Source organism: Haliotis rufescens, unplaced genomic scaffold (genome assembly GCF_023055435.1).
Source record: "Haliotis rufescens isolate VD_foot unplaced genomic scaffold, xgHalRufe1.0.p SCAF_19, whole genome shotgun sequence".
Taxonomy (NCBI): domain Eukaryota; kingdom Metazoa; phylum Mollusca; class Gastropoda; order Lepetellida; family Haliotidae; genus Haliotis; species Haliotis rufescens.
Window position 1 is genome coordinate 24254791 of NW_025963879.1, and position 14739 is coordinate 24269529.

At 35.9% G+C, this 14739-nt stretch overlaps 1 protein-coding gene across 1 annotated transcript in view; it reads right to left on the reverse strand.

The window, feature by feature from the left end:
* The window catches only part of LOC124135367 (cytochrome P450 monooxygenase 197-like), a 34583-nt gene extending 19844 nt beyond the window's left edge, over positions 1-14739 (reverse strand). The window contains exon 1 of the mRNA XM_046500672.2: positions 14592-14739. The gene's annotated coding sequence lies outside the window, so the exon portion shown is untranslated. The remainder of the gene's footprint in view (positions 1-14591) is intronic.

Genomic DNA, 14739 nt, shown 5'->3' on the forward strand with positions numbered 1-14739 from the left:
CTAGACGTAACATTCGAAGGCTAATAAAGTCAATTTTAAGACAGTACAGGCTATGGAACCGAAAGATAATATGTCCAGAAACGCATATGTTGTGTATAAGATGATGTCAATGCCCTGAAATGTTAGAACGTTAGATCGCGAGGGCGAAACATTAAAGTAGATACACGAGAGTTGGGACACTGGCTGTGTAACACCAAGACATGCGGGTTGAAATCGGTCTCTGACATGAGAGATTAGGTTAATTAAACACAAAATTTTGCTTTCATATAAAGTATTGTGAGAACTGGGGAGCCAATATGCAAGTATTACACGCATTCACACACGGAAGCATATTATAGTTCATATATCTGATAATCTGAACACATGCATATCAACAATAAGCAAATTAACAAGTCCAATAAAAATTCTTTGTTGCATGTTAATGTTTTTTGTTTTCACTTTGACATAATATATCATAAAAGAGTAAGAGAAGGTTTGGGATTCCTCTTGAAAGTACTAAAATAACAACTGTTGTTTACTGAACAGAGAGTTTTTTTATGATAAAAAACATTGACTATCAATTTCTTCTCTCATTTTCCAATGTAGTTCACTTCAGGTGTCTTATCTTTTTCTAAACTGTTAAGAAAAACGCTCACGTGATCACAAGGTAATAGGCCTGTTTGATGTCACCCAGTGAGATCTCTCACATCTGTCACGGATTTGATGCTTTCTACAGGTTCAGCCATTTCCAATTTCCTCCATTAGTTATTGGAAACTTTTGGGAAAATATTTCCTTTCTCCTTTAATCCCATCTCTCATGCACGCAATATGTCAAACATATACTTTATAATCTTTATATAATCCATACAATAAAATAATGTTTATTAATTAAGATATGAACGTGTATAGGGAACAGTCCCTTTGAATATTTATGATTTAAACACAAATTTATGTACAATTTGACAGGTTATAATGATATGAATATCCAAATTCACCACCACTTGCCAAGTTCACTGAAATGTCACCAGTTGGAAGTTGTTACAGATAAACACGGATTCTAACCAAGTCTGATCTTCTTTTACATAGAATTCATGAGTGACTTCTTTCCATCAGAATTACACACAGGGGAAGAAAAGGGCTAAACATCCTGAATATATCCTGTATACATGGTATTAAGTATTTACTATCAATTTCCTCTAATAAAAAATGTTACCTTTGGCAAGCGCCAATACTCAGCAGGATAATTTGGGCAATTGTGAAAATCACAACCCCTAATGTGAAACTGTCCACGTGGTCACACCCAGTGATTGTTAAGATAACAAATTCTAGCTACAGTCAGACAACATGACAGTCTATATTCATTTCCAGTATCCTCGAATAAATAGTGGGTAATGTCAGGGTAACACCCTCTGAAAAGATACGTCAAGTCCCCCACCAATCATCCTCTCGTTAACGTTTACAAAAAACAACAAAAAGTTGGGTGTGGGGAAATGTCCAGTATTGAATATCAAGAGAACTATTTTTGTCATAACGAGTTACGGTTCTTTTCTAAATACCCTTGTGGACCTTCTATTATAAGAAATATATCTTTTTCTTGACCTTTCAATTCAAGTGTTTATATGCTACGATCGTTAAATGTATCTAATTTTACCGTTTCAAAAGGTGTTGAAACATGTTACTGTGTCAAACGTATTTAAATCTATCTCCACACGCTGCGCTTGTTACAATCACATTCATATATTATCATCATCAATTATAGCTTTTACGTCGACTTAACAGTCTTGTATTTCGTCCACACACACACACACACACACACACACACACACACACACACATAAACACACAGCCATGTAATCATACGTAATCATACTGAATAGGTAGGAAGTCAGTATGTATCAACTCTTTATAACCAGTAACTGTCACACCTGATTTATTTGTCTGAATGGAACGTCTGAAAACAACGGGTTAATTCGGGGTGATGTTGTTTGTGCTACAGAATCAAAGTACCGTTGTGCTACATGTAAATATTAGATGTCACGATGATGTGTCATTCCTTAATCAGTACGATGTATAGCATAAGTATATACACTTAAAACTAGACACATGTTAACGATAATAATGACAGAGAGATGAGTAAACGCAGGTCGGGTCAGTATAATTTCATTGGTTAATTATAAGTTGCAATTTTCTAAACAGTTTTTGAAAAGATGAAAGAAATGATGGTGCAGAAAAAACACTAGCAGTTAACACTATAACCATGATGCAATCGCGTTTCTCAATACAATCCACAAAGAACAATATATAGGGCGCCTTTTTACTATTTATTCCATATTTTATATCAATAATTCATTTATGGGTACCAAAGAATGAATTTATATCACGGACATGATTTTATTATACCATGAAATGTTTATTGATACCGCAAATCGATTGTTTAATATCAATAACAGAATTTATCAAATAATGTACTTTATCATCTAAAAAATCGAATAAGGTATGATATCTATAGCCTTCGTCTCCGTGACCTTATGCCCATGTTTTACAGTTCGTGTAGATAGGTACAGTTTGTTAACATTTACATATATAGTCATATTCAGTCGATGTATCTACATGTGTGTAAGGGCAAGCTTCTTCCCTTTACTTGATCAATTTTCCGCCTGGCTCTGAATGTGGAACACAGGTTTTAGAATAACATATGTATCTTGTTATAATTGTATTTTTATGTGATTTGAATATTTATATTTACTATTGTACTTACTACGTTTTACGTGAGACGTTTTATATTTAAATGTCACCATATAATACCATTATTGCTTGTTAGCTAAACACAATTGACAAATACTCAAAAACAAATGACTAGTAAACTAATAATATACGTTGAAAATAATATATTGTTAATGCCCAAATGATGTATCAAGGATCAAGTAGAAGATATATTGACAGTAGCGCTGGGAAACTATTCAACAAGCCCGTGAAAACAAAAGTGCTTTAGCTCAATGTTTATCTCTCCTGCCGGCCATTATGCAACGGCCATCTTATACACAACCCCGCGCTCACGTCTACAGGTCTCTTCCTGTGGTACGGTAATTAGTAGAACCCTCTCTCCCTCAAGTGTATCTTCCATGATATAACCTACTCTCATTAATTAAATGCTGCTCTTTTCCAGCGCCACGGCTATGGAGCTGAGACAAAGAGACCCAACCATCATAAATTAATTATGGTCCAATAAAAACAATGCCCCGCCAAGCCTCATAAACATAATCACTGACAGTCGTACTACAGACATTTAATGTCAAATCAGAAGAAAAAAACATTTGAATGGCAATAACATTTACTAGGTTCGTGTATTCTCTTGACACCATCGCAAAACATCATGTAGAAGCCACACCAGTACTCATATTTTCCTCCAAAATCACAATCTAAAAATGAGACATCAGCAAGTACAAAAAATAACATGTGTATTAGCATTTTTCGTCAGGATATAAAAAAATGTCTCTCCTTGTTACCACCACCAAGTTCAGCTTAACATGGGTCCTCCTTTGGTCGAAAGTTTGTTCCCCCTCTAATGAGTGTGTCACACGTTGCACACGGGTATCACACGCATGGTGGACGGGTTCCACGCGAGTGACCAACGGGGTGCACACGGGTTGCGTAACACGTTGCCGATGCGTGTAAGGGGAATGAACTTCTAGGCAGTATGTATGTATGTATGTATGTATGTATGTATGTATGTATGTATGTATGTATGTATGTATGTATGTATGTATGAACGTACGTACGTATTCGTGTACATGTATGTGTGTGTGTACATAATTATGCATGTATGTATTCGTGTACATGTATGTGTGTGTACATAATTATGTATGTATGTATTGATAGTATTTGGATGGATGTTTGTTGTGTGATATTATAAACATGATGTGACTGAATATCAATAATAAACTTCAATAGCTTGTGCGTTTTGTTGTTTTGTTCAAGCGTCGGCCAAAGAATTTCTCCGACTGACACTGTAATTTGATTAGGTGAGTAGCCATGTGTCCATGTGTCAGTATTGTTGTTTTCAGGTTTGTGTCGACAACCCGCGTACAACGCACACGTAAGTAACGTTGATCTCTGAAAGTAGTGTGTGTAAATTGACGACCGTGTTCGTCAACTTGACTCCTGACCGTTTCTTGTGCTTGGGTGTTGCCCTACATTGAAACACATGTTACGTGTTTCCATGGGCAACGACCTTGTCCCAAATATGCCGCTGATCTCCCAGGAGTGAACGGATAACCAGTGGGATGAGATAGTAGTGTGACTCAGAGGCAGCTTGGGTTGTAAGTCCTGGGTGATGTTCCCGATCATGCCAATGCCCCCCACCCCCCCCCCCCCCCCCCCCCCCCCCGGATGTCCTAGTGGATGATGCTGACGTACACGTAGTGTTTGTCGGTCAATGATACTCAGAGACTGAAAAGCCAAATACAGGTCCTTCTCAATTTTGGTTATCAAAGCAGTGTCAGATATTGCAACCGGACATTGTTGTGTGTACTTCCGGTGCAATGACATCACTTCCGGTCGTAAATCTAATGCAGCACAACTTTAAACATGAAACCCCATGTTCTAAATGCAGGTTATAGATATCAAATATACAGGGTATATTCATAATGCGGGATATGTAACCATAGGTGTGGTGACATGAGAGCCTCAGATGCAATGAACAGCCAAAGGTCCAGAATCAACTCTTCAAGACATACAATTCCTTTGTCTGAATAAATATCAGCGACAAAACCTTTCCATATTCAATAGAAATCGAAGAGCGGAAGGTCCGGGGTTCGATCCCCGACCGCGTCATACCAAAAGACGTTAAAAGATGGTACTTGTTGTTGCCCTGTCTGGCGCTCAGCATTAAGGGTCTAAAACTAGGACTGGTCGGCTTGGAGTCAGTATACTGTGTCTGAGTGGGGTATTCATGTTAAACTGCGGCATGGTATCTCAGTGAGCTAGCACTATAAATCGGCATCAGTCCGGACTAGTACAAGCAGCCACACAAACACACACATATGTACATGCACGTCGCTATATATGTGCAATAATCTTGGACGCGACGTTAAACCTCATTTCACCTCACCTTATTCAATAGAAATCGATATAGTCGATTTATGATTCCGACTATAATGAGCATGTGTTATAAATTTACTATAAAATAAGGATGATGCCGGGTTTCGCGAAAAGGGGTGCGTCACAAACACATGCAAAGGCAACTCAATTTTTCACCTAAAAAAACACGGGAACATATGGTACAAGTCAAAATAGGGAATTGCATCGGACATCATTTTTGTCACTGATGCGTCAAATTATGAAATGTCCTTCGCATGTCTACCATGAAAGCTTTACTGAGGCCTTCAATGTTGTAACCTTGAGCACACAACCTCTGAGCAAGAATCGTATGACGCCCTTTGAAATCTTCATAGAAAGGGAATGATCGATTGAATCTCAAAAGATGTAAATTGTAAACACAAAAGGCTGGAACAATTGGTGCATGGGGATGCCTACTTCTTGCCTAAAGGTCTGACCCCAAAATTGTACGTAGATGTTATCAATGAGGAAGTCCAGCATTTCACATATTGTTTTCTCAGTAAACTTCAGATGGCATTTGCTTTCATTTTTGAAAGGACGAAACTGTTTTGACCACAACCATTATTTATCAGGACACGATGTGAACTATTTGCGACATCCTTTATTCTAACTTTTGTCAGGCAATTCGATATTTTAGGTAATTCGTTTCGATCCAGTTATCGGTACACCTGAAACGTGACAAGCGTTTGTGGACCTTCTTCCTCCTCGCCACCTTCCCTGAATGACTACACTACAAGATTGGTATCGTCCTGATTCACAGCGGGTTGCTGTATTCCCGTGGAATGTCATGTTGCTTTTTTAACATGTAATTCGACACTAAGCACTTATCACAAATCATTACGTGTGCATCTTCCCGAGGCAAGGGCGTTAACTGACTATAAAAGTCCAGTTTCTACCCTTACCGAACGAGGATGGAATTACCAGGCTCGATCGTAGCGCCACCAGTGGCTATATCGAGTTATGTGTCTTCTATATCACTCGCTATGTTGACCAATCAGATTCCATCGCTCATCTCACATGCAGTTGCTTACAACAAAATGGCGGCGCCCAGTCAAGATGATCTGATCGATTATCAAGATCTATATTGTAATAAAACGGGTCTTACCCCGCGAAGTGCTTCAAATCACTTGAGAACCTTGATTAAAAATATGGAAAGATTTCCAAAATATCTGTCGACGGCATGTTGACGGTACACATGCAAGTCCCTCAGTCGACGGACATCTGTACGCGAAATTCATGTTGTCTAGTTCGTTACGCGATTTTAATTAAACTATGCATAGACACGTTAGTCCAGCCGAAATGTAACTCCGGAATTCCAGTCTAGTTCGGAAAGGGTGGAAACTAGTCCTTTATAGTCAGTTAACTCACTTGCCTCGGGAAGATGTACGTATGCTGACATATTAATGTCGGGCGCGTTTTTTGTCATGTGCTTGCTATGGAATACCTGACACTCCTGTGCTATAGTGGGATCAGCTGGAACGTTCGCTGGAAACTGCACCAGATTATACACCTCATATGTTGTTCGATGATTTTAACGAAGATTTGGTCAACAGCAATCTTGAACATTTATACGCTATTTTAGTTAGGAATAGTTTGCTTTATGTAAGTGTAATTAAAGAGCCGACACGCGTCATTCAGCATTCATAAACCCTGTCTGTTATACAGACCCTGAAACAAATCTATCTAATACAGCCCGTGCAAGTCTATAATATTTGTTTAAAGTCTAGATTACTGCAGAAGAGTCTCTGGGCTTGTTTGTATTATCTTTCATAACTATTATTACCAACTCTTTTTATCTTTCAAATATATTCATTTCAGAGACTAAATGTTAATCTAAATCTCTGCTTGACCCTATTGTTATCACTGACTATTGTAATTGTATAGAGTCGAGTGTTGTCGACTTCAGCACAGATATCAGCGACCGCAGGGTTGTTGTTGTGTCGCTATCGAACTGCATGTATGTGAAAAAATCCTATGTAAGAGGGGTTTCTTTTAAAAAATGGTGACTACGCTAGTTAAATAAATTGATCAAATAAACTGATTGGACGTGCTAGTCTGTTGATGCAATATCTGGTATTTTTCTGTCCACAGTTAACTACTGTATAAGCTTATGTACACCAAGTCGTGATGTTACAATAATATCAAAAGATAAACCATGGTTTGATAGTTAACTACTTAGAGAAATAAGAACAAGAGAACGACTGTGAAAAAGAGCTAGACGAACATGCAATAAAGCGATTTATCTAAAAATAGAAATCATAGAAATAAGTAAATAATTTGAAGAAAGCTGCCAAGGAAAATGTTTACGTACTATTGCTACCACCATTTGTTAAACTATGTGATTATGAATTTGATTATACCATTATGAATAAATATGTTAAAATATGAATTCCAACCAAAATAGTAACCATTCGTCCAAAGTTTTGATTTCAGTTTAAGACGAGAATCCAGGAAAAGAGATAGATAAAAAAGAAGGCTAAAAAAGTTATAAGGAAAATGACATTCGGGCCTATAAAAATCAGAGGAACAAAGTAAATAACATGAAATGTCACGCTGAAGAACATTTTTATTCAAACCTCGATGAATTGCTATGAAAATTACATTCAGAAAACAACCCTCTTACTGGAAAGTTTTACATTATGTTGTGAAGAACTCTGACTCAGCTAACAGCATAGCCGCTCTTAAACAGTATGATATGGACGAACACCCGACAATTTTTACTGATGTTGAAAAGGCAGAGAAACTGAATAAAAAAAATTCAATCTATAACTGATGTCTATGATACAAGAACAACTATGCCCGACTTCACATTTCGTACAGAGACAGAGATGAACAACATAGTCATATCTAAAAAAGAATTTGAAGACATAATACAATGTTTGCCTCTGAACAAAGCCCCCGGACCGGACAAAATTTGTCATAAATTATTAAAGAAAACTGTATCCTATTAGCGAAGCATTGTGTTTACTGTTCAATATGTCACTACAATCAAGTATATTTCCATCAGTGCAAACGTTATGCCACTATTTAAGAAAGGTGATCACAGTATCGTTTCTAATTATAGACTGATATCACTCATTCGCTGTTTAGGAAAATTGTTTGAGAGAGTTGTGTTCAAACATTTATATATTTACTTTCATGAGAACAAATTGTTGTATAATTACTAATCTGGGTTTAAGGCTGGTCACTCAGCTGTCCATCAACTAATAGAACTTCATCATCAAATTTGTATAGCGTGAGATAAGAAAGAAAACTATTGTATTGTATTATGTGATGTATCAAAAGCCTTTGATCGTGTATGGCACAGTGGGCTTGTGTATAAATTAGAGAGGTATGGTATAAAAGGCCAATTGTTAAGATGGCTAACCAGTTACATAAGTAATAGTAGCCAAAGCGTATTTGTGAATGGGGAAATATCCAAACCAAGATACACGAAGGCTGGCGTGCCACAGGGGTCCGTGCTAGGTCCTTTACTCTTTATTGTTTATGTAAATGACATTGCTGATAAATTAGACTGTATGACAAGACTGTTTGAAGACGATATATCGATTGGAATGTCATCCAATGATAACAGTGTACTGGAATGTACCTTAAGCACAAATTTAGCAATCTTAAGCGAATGGGCGAAACTTTGGTTGAAAACTTACAATCTCGAAAAGACTAAATCTGGAGGTCTAAAACTATATTTCAACGGAAAAGAAATCAGCTCTGTAAATAGTCTTAAGCACTTGAGTGCTATACTTGAAGCCAGTGGCAAATGGTCTTGTCATATAGATACCATAATTAAAACAACTTCTAAGATGATTTACTCAATGAGAAAACTCAAACATATTGCAAAAGCTTCAACAATAGGGTATTACTGGTAAACTATCAGCGTGATGTCGTAGTTATCTGTCAGACCGTTGCCAAAAAGTAATATATTGATGGTAGTTTATCAAGGAATCAATTCATCAAAGAAGGTGTCCCCCATGGTTCTGTACTGGGACCGTTCCTATTTCTACTTTACATAAATGATGTAACTGACCAGCTTCAAAATATTACTAGGTTATTCGCCGATGATACATGTATAGGAACTTCATCTACCAATATGGTTTTCATTGAACAAAGACTTAATCAAGAACGACTCTTCATCAGGGGGCTTGTGCATTTTAATCGAACTAAGACATAATATATGCTTAAAAGTCACAAACAGGTACGGGATTATCCAACTATTTTCTCTGCTTACAGTGCCATTGAATATATAGAAACTATCAAACACCTAGATGTCACTTTATCTCAAAATACTAAATGGCACATATTTCAATTATTGATAGGTCAACAGCGAAAATGGTTTTAGCTATGCGTAAATAGATACAATGTGTCAAACATCTATCTAACATTCATAAGACCTATTACTCAATACTCATCTGAGGTTTGGAACAACTGCTAAATAAACTTGAATTATTACAGCTTGACGCTGCTACAGGTTTGACAAAATTTGCCCCAAGAGAAAGTTTATATTTCGAAACGAGTTGGCTTCCATTAAAAGAGAGGCGAAAAACTCACGACAGTACACAAAGTAATAGTGTACGAATGTCCCTCATATTTAAATGATTTATAACCCCACAATAGATCAGCTGCTTCAAATTATAACCAACGTAACAAACAGAACATAACTGTTCCTTTTGCCAGTACAAGTACGTTCCAAAAGCCGTGTATTATAGATTCATGGAAATCACTTAAATGAAAATGAAAAAAACCACCAATACTTCTATAGCTGAATTTAAAACAAAAACATATCCAAATGTTATTTAGATCTCCATATTATTTCAGTTATGGAAAGCACTAAAAATGATGATTTATTTACCCTTAATTTTTCGGACACTTTCTTGGTCTTGCGGTTCCCAATGCGAAAATGCTTTTCACTATTATCTCGAACGTAAGAAATATACTTTAATAAGACAACGTTTGTTTATCAGCATTATCAATATAGAGGCTTGGTCTAATTCTGAAACAATTCTATGTGGTAACAAAAATCTATCAGAAGAACAAAATTATTCAATTCTTAAATATGTTCATCAATTTATAGTGAAAACAAACAGATTATAAATGTTATTTTATTTAATTTAACAAGAACATCACTAGCTACTTCTCTGTTGTAACAAGTACATTCAATACATGTTGGTATAGTATAACAAGTCATAGTTATGTTTTCTATTGGTTTTAGTATTCGTTATGACTATGATTTTGAAGTAAAACAATAATATTCCATGTAATTACCACTGTTTAGTAAAATTCTATAGTTCCCACCCTTAACTTAAATCCAAAATGTCCATTATTGACAGCGTTCATTAACTACTGGCAATGCATTAAATATTTTTAACCAATGTACCAAAAATAGATAAACTTGAAAGAAAATGTATATAAATGTATCACATGTATAATAATGCATATGCACGCTTGTGTGTGCATATGTATGTCTATGTATATTTGCATGTGTGTATGTATATATGAGTGTATCTGTGTATATACGTACGTCTCTATCTATGTATACGAGTATGTGTATGTATGTATATGTGAGTGTTTGTGTGTATATATGTACGTGTGTACGTATGTTTATGTGTATGTGTGTGTATTTATATAAAAGTGCATGTGTGTATATATGTACGTGTGTACCTATGTATATGAATATCTGTGTGTATGTATATATAGTGTTTGTGTGTATATATGTACGTGTGTACGAATGTTTATGTGTATGTGTGTGTATATATACATGAGAGCATGTGTGTAGATATGTACGAGTGTACAAAAAAAAATCAACGTAGCAATTTAGTTAATTATTACAAAAAAGATGTGGTGAAAGGTCATATTTTTTCTTGCCAAACAAAAACCAAGCTGACATTCGCCTAACACTAAAAGTATTCGAACTCGCACTAGGTGCGAGTGCATGGTGCATGTTACGCAGCTGATTGACGACACATAAATTCATTGAATATGCAGTCACACTGTTTAACCATCACCTTGCGGCATATGCACAATCTATTTCGAAACTTCGTATCTGAAACACCTTTGCATAACCAATAACTTAACATTTGTGCGCTGTCGTGTTCACTCACCTGCTCGTCTTTAACCTTTAGCCTCGGGGTTATCGGCAAATAACAGCGCGATGGTAAATTATGAACCATTTCAGTAAAACTTAATTTTCGAGGTCATCATGTCGGTTGCAGAAATACGAACATTCGGGTTAATCTGACATGTCATGTTATAAAACTTGCAGGAAACAATTAATGACTTATAAATATTCACTAATCCTAATTTCAAGCGTTTAGGTTGAATATTTACGATATACAAAAATAAACAACCCGTGTCATGATGCTAGCAGACGTCCTAAAATCTAACATGGCGCGCTTCGCCCGACCTATGAATAACTATTTCAATAACAACAAAGTTTACATTGCCTTTATAAGTATGCCTTGGCGAAAGATGGCGATCTTCTCAATCGAAGGATGTTTTTTTTGTCATTTTCCAATTAATATGACGAGAGAAAAACGAAAATAAAGATCGTGAATTCTGATAGCAATAATTCAGTAAGTGCAAAGGTCACCGGATGTAATGTTCACAGACGGGGGTTGTCTCCTGATAATTTTTAGTACCAAAACAGTTACAGTAAATTTTGAAATATTTCTCCTATCACATATAGCTAAAACATAAGTCAATACATAGTATCAGTAATCACCACTAATATGAAATAAAAATGTGACTTTTACGATATAATTGGCGTATTATTTAACCCGTTTGACCCGGAAACGGTAGACGATAAATCAACATGCCACATGCAAGTTTCTCGGTATCTTTTGAACTTTTGTTGATATTTAGGAATCACCATTCAATGTTACGGCGAATATAAATGAGCATGTTTCATATTTCTGCGATGTACTCGCTGATAAGTTTCACTATTATAAGTGTATTCCACGCAATACGTCTATGGATATCGTCGATCAGCAATTTAAGATCACCCTCTACAACAGGCGAGCGAAAATGGGCTTGACAAACGAAACGTGTTCAAAATAACATTCCTGCGTTTTTGAATATGATAGGCTATATTATAAGCAATAAAATGCTACATACATATTTTCGGTGATAGTTCCACATTACATTTGGGGCAGTTTTCCTTTCATAGATTCTAGCATGATTTTAGAACAATTTCACGAAGCATTTCTAAATTTATTCCAAAAATATGAAGGACGCCATGATTGCGTATTGATTATAGATTTGTAATTGTTAAATTATTTACAGCTGTTTACAGGTTTTAAAATTTTATGTTCTATTTTTATATTTATATCTAGTAGTTATTTTTTTCCACAATGATTGTGTGTATGGACACTAAATATTCATCAATGCATCAGCACAGTGTTACTGATCAAACTTCAATTATTATCTTTAGTTTAAAGATATTTTATTCTACAATTATTATCTTTCACTCTGAACATAAATTATGTGAATAAGTAACTATGTCATTTAAGTTTAGTATTCCATAAATAATGAATACATTGATCAGATCCTTAACATATACATACTAAACTCATATGGACATTCATCTTGTGCATTAAGTTGTTTGTTTCCAAATAAAACATTTCTTAAATATATTTGTAACATGAATATGATACATTACTTACTTGTAACAGTACATGAAATTTTTGTTTGTTTAATCACAAGAACCATGGTGGCACATAAGCTGGTGAGTTAGCCACATGTTTCTAAGAAAATGCTATCTCAGTCTTCTGGTTGTTGGAGTGAAAAGAAATATGCCTGTATACATGTTTACCCTTGCCAGATGTATTTTATTCTGCTCAGCCACGCCCCATGACTTTAGTTCACCTTATGTGGTCTATTTTGCATATATAGGTACTGCTGCAAACCTGTTTTTTCATTGTATGCAATCACAGTCCCACAACTACCTCAGCTGGAGTGTTTAAAAGTTCCCCTGTCATCATGAAACAAGAGTTATAAAGGAAAGTCATAGATCATCGTCAAAATATCAGAACGTAAAAGTAACATATTCCCTTCTCAAACAACAACTTACATGTCATTATTATTATGTACACAAACATAGCTGTTTTTTTAATTGTTGTTTTGATAACTTTTTTCCAGGCTAATTTGCATAATGCCTATAGCCTGTTTCTGCCATGTCAATTTGGACTTAGTTTTATTTTTGAATGTTGAAAGTGCCTACAAATTACCTCCTGTAAAGTACATTTTGTATTGAGCACTGAGATAAAACTAGAAAATCCAGACTAGTATTTTTCCAGTTGTTTTGTTATTTCGTATTTACATCTACGTTATGCTTTGTGTCCTTTATTAAATCCAGCAAAACAGTTTTTTAGTAGTGTTTGTAGCGCAAAATAGCAATATACAACACCATCTTTCGATGAGAATAGCTACTTACACTGTGTTGATGCTATTACACGTACATGCAAGTACTTAATCTCGCTACACTACATTGTCAGTAAATAAAAGCGACAAAAACCCTTTCAATAGGCAATAGAAATCTCTACCAAAAACAGAAACAATAAAACAGTTTCTAAAGGTTAACAAAATGCATAATATTCGATCTCAAACAAAGACCCAAAAATATGTATTTCTGGGGAGCCAACGAGGTGCTGCTCCCACCCTAATAACCATGAATAACGACACGAATGAGCATGATTAACGACACGAATGTCCATGAATAACGACACGAATGAGCATGATTAACGGCACGAATGACCATGAATAACGACACGAATGAGCATGATTACCGACACGAATGAGCATGATTAACGACACGAATGAGCATGAATAACGACACGAATGACCATGATTAACGACAGGAATGACCATGAATAACGACACGAATGACCATGATTAACGACACGAATGACCATGATTAACGACACGAATGATTATGTCATGCAATGAGGAAAAGGTCACACCAACGTTTGGTCTCTTTGTCCTGTTTAGTGATTGTGTCCCATGATATCTATCACCTGAGGTTTAAATGTGAATGTTTTGTTGGAACGTTTATTTACACGTTGCGAATATATCAGTTATTGTGATAACATTTTCAAAATTTCCATCAACGACCATTTCACAAAAAAAACCTTATTATTCGTTTCAAATACAAATTACATAGTTATTCTAATAAAATGCATTTTATACGAGGAAATTGATCTAAACAAAAAAAACGCTTCACCAGGCTAGAACCTGCGGATACCAACACCTGTCTAAACCAAACACCTGTGCGCGTTTCGTTTGTTGTTAAACACAATTACGATATTATTATATGACATAATATTTCGTATTTGTGTGAAATACAATATATTTAATGAAATAGTTTCGAAAATTGTTTTGTCAGTGGACTTAGAGCGTATGACAGCTAGGGTACGATGACCTGAGCGCCTTGTCAAGAGCACAACGGCACATTACGACTACGCCATCGATCGTATCTTTACTGCACAACCTGAGCCGCCACTCACCTTACACAACACAGCAGCTTCTCTAACTTCAACGCATTCGTCCAGATCGCAGTCCGACTGTACGAGCTGTCAATTCACAGGGCCTTTTAACGCTTTGATCAACATTTGAATGAATCAACTTTATTCTTGGAACCGAAACAGTTCGTGG